This window comes from Marmota marmota, unplaced genomic scaffold, assembly GCF_001458135.2.
Source record: "Marmota marmota marmota unplaced genomic scaffold, marMar, whole genome shotgun sequence".
NCBI lineage: Eukaryota > Metazoa > Chordata > Mammalia > Rodentia > Sciuridae > Marmota > Marmota marmota.
The window spans coordinates 8,182,503-8,190,939 of NW_026000048.1; the positions used below are offsets into that span (position 1 = coordinate 8,182,503).

General features: G+C 42.9%; 1 long non-coding RNA gene across 1 annotated transcript; it reads left to right on the forward strand.

Moving 5' to 3' along the window:
• Positions 1-2,933: 2,933 nt before the first annotated feature.
• On the forward strand, positions 2,934-5,774 carry LOC125619585. Its single transcript, XR_007351126.1, has 3 exons — positions 2,934-3,054; positions 4,970-5,222; positions 5,574-5,774. It is a non-coding gene; the product is annotated as an uncharacterized LOC125619585 (long non-coding RNA).
• The last annotated feature ends 2,663 nt before the right edge of the window (positions 5,775-8,437 follow it).

Sequence of the window (8,437 nt, forward strand, 5' to 3'; positions counted from 1 at the left end):
CCATCCAGCTAATGAGCAGCTTATAGCTCTTTGGCAATTTGTTGAACCTGGGACTTATTGCAAAGCCAGAAAGGTATTGGGCCCTGGGGATATTGGCAGCACGGTTGGGAGTCTCCCACTATTAAAAGCAAGCTTTGCCAATGGGATTTTTTTTTTCTTCTTCAGGTGTTCAATGTTGAGTTTTGCAGGCAAGGCTAAGACTTCTGGAGAAAGCAACATTAATCACATTGGTATGTTAGGTTAATATAGCTGATAGGTGCCCAAACTCTGTGCAGGTAGGGACGCTAAGGTCTTACCATCGGAATCATTAAACCCATTCATTCATTTACTCATTCAATAAATGCTTTCTGAGGTCCTCCCAGGTGTCAGGAGCCACATCAGCTCAGAGAAAGACAAACCCAGCTAGGATCTCTCTTCTCAACTCTCAGGTCACACGTCCTGAACTGTCCACATTCTAAATCTATGACTCTCTCACATCCTGTTCTTAACTCGTGACTCTGGAATTCTCTTTTGAAAGAAAGGTAGGGGTCAAAATCTCACAAGGATCGAGTGAAAGTATTTTGTGATTTATTTATTTAATCTTTAGAACATATTCATTGAGTATCTATTCTACACAATATTTCCTAGAAACTGGTGATGAAAATAGACTCTCCAGAGGAAATTTCTGCCTATCTACATTCTGCATGAGAAACCATACCATAGTCCCATAAAGTTATTTGGACTTTATGGGAATAATAATGAATTCCTGTTCATCGACCAGAGTCCAAGAGAAATGTGAATTTGTAAGATTTTCAGACTTTAGAGGACAGGAAAAAAAAAATCAGAAAACTTACTCTCTTTACTTATGAATCTGATAGGCCAGACAGAAGCAAATGATTGTGGTTTGGCAGTGGCCCCTCCCCAGGGACCAAACTCATTCTCCAAGTTCCTTCTCCTTACTTTCCCCACCAGATCAAATCACTAGCCAGATCCCAGGGATTCCAGCTCTGTATGTCCTCTTCACCTCTCCCTCTGACATGCCCCACCGTGGGGCCTGGGGATCAAGCCCAGGGCCTTGCAGTGCCCAGCAACTGCTCTACCACCGAGCTACACTCTACCCCTTCATCATGCTTTTTCACACACACACCTTCCCTTCCTTTCTTTTGGGCTGCCATAGCTTCAGTGGGAAAGCCTTATAACTTCTGCATAAATATCTCTACCAAAGGATTGTGGTCAAAGATCCCCTTATCTCCAGTCTTTCCCAACTCTAAGCCATTTTCCGCAGTGCTGCCAGATTTATCCGCTGGGTTGAATTAGTCCTTTCCTTAAAAAAGCCACACTTTAATATTGCCGCTTGAATTAAGCATGCATTTCCCAGCAGAATATCAAGTAAACCAGCGTGATTGTTAAGAGCGTGGATTCTGGAATCAGAAACATTCTGTTCAAAATTCCAGCTTGACCCATTAAACCTCAGTATTCCAATCTAAAAAATGGGGATGATACTTATATCCCAGGTGGCAATGAGAGACAATAGAGGACATTTGGTATTCTTAGCACACTGAGTAGGCTCTTGATAAGTCAGATTAATAATCATATTGGTACTAGTAATTATTATACTTTACAACTCCAGCCTAATTTTGCATATGGTCTCCCAATATGGCTTTATTTTCTCACCTTTGTTCAAGTAGTTTTTTCTGTGAAGAATGCTCATTTTTCTTACTCTTTTTCTACCTTCCGATAATCTCCAGTTGGATATTTGGGAAGGCTTTAGAAGACAAACATTTTTCTTCTCTTAATGAGCCCCTTGCTTGCATCTCTTGATCCTTCTTTTTGTACCTTTTATATTTATTGTACCTGGACTGGCAAGTCAGGGTGTCCCTAACTCTGCTTTGTCTTATCCTAATACTTTTGGGCTATGGGTTCTCCACAGAGATGGAATCTTGACTTTCCTTCTCCTAGCACACAGTCTTGCACTAGACTACTTTGGAGTTGTTTTCTTTACTTGTCAGATGGTTGACATGAATTCTTGGTGGCTGGTGAGAACCTGGGTGGAACAGCCACCAGTCTTTGTGGCCTGCCCTGCATCTTGGCTGTGAACAGGGGCCAGTGTGTGTAGCAGCCCACTCTCAGAAATCACCAGTGCCCTCAGAAACATCTTGGCTCTGGACATTTCTGGTTTTCAGGATTTCTTGGATTATTCATCAAATTATTGATTTCAGAGTTACGGAAAGCTGGATAGACATGGAAATCCTTTATGTCACTTGTTCGTGTCTCATGTGATGGAATGGGCTCCACTGAGCTGCCCCTTCTTAGAGAAACATTCCCTAACACCGATTGTGGGTGGAGTGATGACTTCATTCCCTCGGAGCTTCCTAAGGCACTTTGTGTACTCCTAAGCACGGCTCCCTGGACATGCAGTTGTTTGAAGCTGTCCCAAGACAAAGCAATGGCTTGGTTTCCTTTCTGTCTCCAGTGTTCCATACAATGTCCAGTATGAAATGTCAGTAAGTATGGACTGAGATGGATGAACCCCAAAGAGTTTAAGAGACTCATTGCTTGCCATCTCTCAGTCCCCAGGCCCATGACTGTTTTTAGCCACCAGGCTGCTCTTCCTCACCAAATTTCTACCATCCCCCTTCTAGAAGTCTAAGAAAAATGCCGGGTTAAAATTGATCATTAAAGACTTCCTATTGACTCTTGAAAGTGCAATCGTTTTAAGCAGGAAAAATCACTTACCTTTGGCAGAAAAACACATCAAGAACAAGTGTGATTACATTGGTACGTGGCAAAAGCCACATGAGACGTATACAGGTGCTCTAACAGTTTTTCCTTCCGAATTATCAGCTGTGTGGTATTAGAGAGGCGAGGGAGGCCTGGTCTCTGCTGTATCCTGAAGGCAGTGGTTAGCGTCACTCGGGGGTTAATGAAGATTGTTGAAATGGAGCTTCCGTTGGTGGTTAACCCCTGCCTTCTGCAGGTTCGTGTGAAACACCTGACTGCCGACTGGCACTGTGCTTCAGATGTGTCCATGCCTATTAACCCTGCGTGGGGGTCTGTCTGCTCTGGGACACACAGGTGAGGACATATTGACAGTGAGTAGCTTCTTCCATCTTGTACAATTTAGAACACAGCAATGTATATGAATAGGGGCTGCCCTGGATGTGAAGTGCCAAAGATAGATCAAATATAGGAACTCTGTCAATCAGAGGAGGGGACAGTCACTGAAGCAGTGGGGAAAACAAGTTCAGGCTATTAGCTCTAGTCTCTCCTGAGTCTGAGTAAATCACCCTGGTTTTCCTGGAACTTCCCTTTGTGAAGGGGTTGACATCCTTGGTATCTGATGCTTCTTACCAAACCTCAGGGCTTGGGACACTTTAGAATCAGGACCATATAATGGCCAGAGGCCAGAGAATCATGGAAAGGCATTCTGTTTGCCCCTCAGGTCAAATGTTGACAAAGGACATTCCTAAAAAATTTCAAATGCCTCACCTGGACGAAATGACTTGTCGGAGCCCCTGGTAGTCTTAGGATACAATGGATTCAGAGGGAAGAAAGACCTAGATTTGAATAAAGGCTCATTTTTTTTTTAAACTTTGAGGAAAGTCAGTGTGGTAGTTCCCAGGGGTTCCTGCAGAAGGTATGCTTTCCTCAATGGGCAACTGAGAAAAGCACTTTATATACTCCATGGGGTTCTCCTGGGAAGCAGAACAGATAGGGTGCAATGTATATGCACAGGGAAATCTATTTTTAAGGAACTGACCCATAAGACTGTGAGTGTTGGCAAGTCTGTAAGGCAGGCCAGTAGGTTGGCCAGGGAAAATTGGGCAGAGTTTTTTTTTTGTACCAGGGATTGAACCCAGAGGTGCTTGACCATAGAGTCGCATCCTCAGCCCTTTTTAATATTTTATTTAGAGACGGGGTCTTGCTGAGTTGCTTAGGGCCTCGCTAAGTTGCTGAGGCTGACTTTGAAATTTGCAATCCTCTTGCCTCAGCCTCCTGAGCTGCTGGGATTATAGGTGTGCACCCCAATCTCAGGCCGAGTTTTTATGTTGCTCTCTGCGGGGAAGAATTTCTCCTACTTGGGGAAAACTCAGTTTTTAATTCCCAAGGCTTTCATCTGACAGGGTGAGGCCCACCCTCACTAGGGAAGGTATTGTGCTTCATTCAAAGACTACTTGTTTAAATATTTAAATTGCATGTACATAATACCTCCACAGAAACATCTAGACTGGTGTTTGACCAAACAACCAGGCACTGTAGCTTAGCCAACTTGATATATAAATTTAAAGTGACTTATACAGAGCAGGGATGCCTGAGAATCCTCACCCTCTCTGGATTCTCTATCTGTCACTCCCCCCCAAAAATTCATTCCAGTATTTTAGGTTCACCTGCTTGATCTCAGTAGCTCCTTTACTCTCATTTTCACCCCTTTTTCCTTTCCTGCTTGCATCTTCCAGGTCCCACGCCTTGCACCACTTGGGTCCTCTGTATGCTCTTAAAAAGACTCCCATAATCCTCCTGCCTTCACTCTGACAGCCCGACTCCCTTCGCCTTCAGCCTTCAACAGCCCTTTCTTTTCTATCCTGGACCTTTATGTTGTGACAGAAACTCCAGGGACCTGGGTTGGTTCCATGCTGGGGGGAGTCCCCTCTCTAGGATATGATGAGTTCCCCAATACCCTGGTCAAGCCCAAGCCCACTCCAGGCTGCCATTCTGCATGGCCACCCTGGGGTGAAGAGCAGGGAAGCCACACTGCTGGCGGGCTTCACTGCCTGCACGTGCAGCCCACTTACCAGTGCCTACACTTGGTCATGGTCCTGGTGTGTGAGAGGAGCCACTGAGGGCCCCTGCAGATCATGAGCAGAAAGGAACCCCAAGGGGCAGAAGGGGTGTGTGTTCTCCAAAGGGCTGCCACCAGGAAGTCCACACAGATTTTCAAGGGCTACCCTTTTAGAGGTTTGGATGGTCCTTACCTAATTGTACCTTCCAGGGACCCTGATGCTGAAAGAACTAGGAGCAGCTATTCCAGGTCTGGACATGACTGGAGAAGCTTTTGAGCCCAAGGAAGACATATTCAGATGAAGAATCGGAGAAAAACTAGTTCCAAGTCATACAGCTAGTTTTGCCAGGGCACAGACTAGAACTGTGTCCCCTGACTTCCTCCAACTCCCTGTAGTCTCAGTGTTTTTCTCAAGGAGAGGCAGAAGATGGATGTGTCTGGTGGCCAGGGAAGAATTCCACTGGTAAGTCCTTGCTTCTCACTCTTCTGGGTTCAGATATGCTTAAAAAGTGCAAGCATTCTTTTAGGAGAGGGACCAAGTTGCTTGGTGCTCAAAATCTAGGGGTACCTTCGAAGGGCTCTATGTTCTGTCTCCGGAAGCTCCATGAATTATCAGGATAGCATCTTAATGACAGGTTTCAGAGGGCAGGGATAGCCATCCATCTCTTTAAATCAGAAATTATCTCACCCTATTTTATAGTATAGAATGTAACAGTCGTCCATTAAAAAATAGCTTAGACCATCTCCTGTTTTCTCAGAATAATTATTAATACATATATATTAATAATATATACTTTTTACCCTTTCTCCTCAGGCATTTATCCACAGAAGATCATCAGAGATATAAGAATTTCTCTTGAGACTACATTTTCGTTTTAACCCTTTCCCCTGCTCCCAAACCTCCACGAGCAGCTTCAGCACCCACTCAGGTTGTAGAGAGAATATTATTGCTGTTACCTACCAGTGCCCTTGTCTCACTTGCAAAAATTCCCAGAAAAGTCTAATAAAAACAATAAAACACCCTCCAAAACATTATTTTTGGTCAAGTTCCTTCAGTTTTTTTGCTTGATTTTACCTAGGTTTGTCTAAATGATAGGTTGGCAAGGTTATTCAATGAAACTATAAAACTTCAAGCTCTGCAGTTCTAAATATTTGTTTCTTTAGAAACTCTAGACTTTCATTTTATTTTAAAGGCCCACTTTCTTTGTTTTTTTCTATAAACATCTAATTACGACTCTAGCTGCCTCTCCCACTGAGATTATGAGCTCCACATGCAGAGATTAGGTATAATTCCATTTATTTGGCTGCTCCTATTTTACAATTGGAAATGAATTAAAGTATCACAATAACACAGATCAACTACAAAAATCATAACAACAAGGTTGATGTCCAGTGCATAATATGGAATCAAGATTTTACATCTATTTACATTCATTTTCATTATGACCCTGAGCTGTGCACTGTGGCACATGCCTGTAATTCTAGCTACTTGGGAGGCTGAAGCAGGAGGATGGCAAATTCAAGGCCAGTCTCAGTAACCGAGAGAGACCCTGTTTTAAAATAAAAAAATAAATAAAAAGAAAAGAAAAAATAAAATAAAAGGGACTCAAGCAGGAAAGAGGAGGGGGTAGAAAATAATAGCTCATGGAAAGTACTCTTGGTTCAGTGCTGACTACTGCCCAAACCCAAACCAAACCAAACCAAACCAAAAGAGCCATACTGAGAAGATATGATGATTCCCACCCTTAGGCAAAAAGACTAAGCTCAGAGAGCTGCTATTGGCCAGTTCCACATCTAGGATGGGACTCTCCCTTGGATCCCAGGTTCACCATAGACCCGGACCCAGGTTCTTTGTCACCATCACCATGAAGGGCCAGGTTGTGCCCGATTATGTGTGTGTTCCTTTATGGTGTAACACTTCTTCTGAGGTTTGCTACAGCAGGGGAGGGAAAGGTAAAGGCAGAAGAATATGATGAAGGGCCTGGACCTCAGGTTTGATCTGATCATGCCTAGTGGTGAATTTCTCACTGGGAATCTCCTGTTATCATCACACATCCAGCCAATTCTAGGGGAAGAAACTCAAAGATATCTACAGAGCAGAAGGACTTTGAAAAAAAAAGAGGTCTGATTGCATTTTTTCGCTTTCCTTAAGGAACACTCTGTTCCAGTTATTGATTGCTGGGGTAATAAACCACCCCAAATGAAATGGTTTAAAATAACATTTTATTATTATTATCTGTTGTGGTTCTGGGTTCAGGTTGGTGGTTCCTGCTTGCAATCCCTTACATGGAGGCTCTGTCACTTATGTGTTTGACTCATTAGATGGGGAAAAACATCTGGTCTACCTGATTCTCCTACAAAATGGAAAGCAGGGGCCAAATGCCAGGAAACAGCTGAGCAATGGAATCTCTGTCTCTGTTCTCTCTAGTAGTGTGCTGGTTTCCAGAAAACTAGAAGTTTTGCATGATAGCTCAGAGCTCCAAAGATATGTGGAATGAGAAGAAAAGAGACAGATTAATAGCTTTGAATACCATACTGTCTATTATCACCTGTCTTCAGCTCTGATGCACATTATTTCTGTTGCCTTCTTTGGTTGAGGGGAAATAGACCCCACTTCTTGACAGAGATGTGCCAAGGTTGTGAAAGACCAGGTGGCAACAGAAATACTGTTGCTATCATTTTTTAAAAATACAATTACCTTGTGGCGTACCTGGGCTCTGTTTTCTATTTAGTAAGGAGAATTTGTTAGACCAGATGATCTCTAAGGTCTTTGTAGAGCATACACTGGTGACTAAAGTGAATCAACTCCTTTGGTACACTATGAACATCAGACCTCTGTCCCCCACAGAATCTATGGAAACCACATTTATAGTGACTGCTCTACAACCCTAGTCTCTGTGACACGGTTGGTTCAACAACTGTTTTCTGGTTCCTTGGAGGTCTCTAGTGCCTATTTCCAGGGAAGGGGTTCCTTTAAAGAGGGAAGAATATGGTCATAACATTCTAGTCTAAGTCCACCAATTCATGGATGAGTAAATCAAGCTTCAGTGAATGTGCAGAGCATGCCATTCTAACAGAGATGTTCAAAATTGAGAAGGAGGCAATTAAGATGGTGAGTGATGTAAAAATCTTGCTAAGAGGAGTGGTTAAAGGGATCTAGCCTGTAAAAAAGAAGACATACAGGTATCATATTAAAATATTTGCAGGAACTTCTGGAAAGAAAAGATTAAAATTGCTTGGTATGTAAAGATTAGCAAAGTTGATCAACATTGTAAGGGGTCTAATTCCCTTCATACCATGAAGGAAACAGGTAGTTCAAAAACAGTGACCTGTTTGATTAAAGTACCATATGCCAGAAAGTGTTTAAGAATGAGTTGTAGAGGGATGGGGTTGTGGCTCAGTGGCAGAGCACTTGCCTGGCAGGTGTGAGGCACTGAGTTCAATCATCAGCACCACATATAAATAAAAAAAAAATAAAGATACATTTATTTTTTATTGTGGGTTGTTCAAAACATTACAAATTTCTTGACATATCATATTCCACACTTGATTCAAGTGGGTTATGAACTCCCACCTTCACCCCATACACAGATTGCAGAATCACATCAGTTACACATCCATTGATTTACATATTGCCATACTAGTGTCTGTTGTGCTCCGCTGCCTTTCCCATCCTCC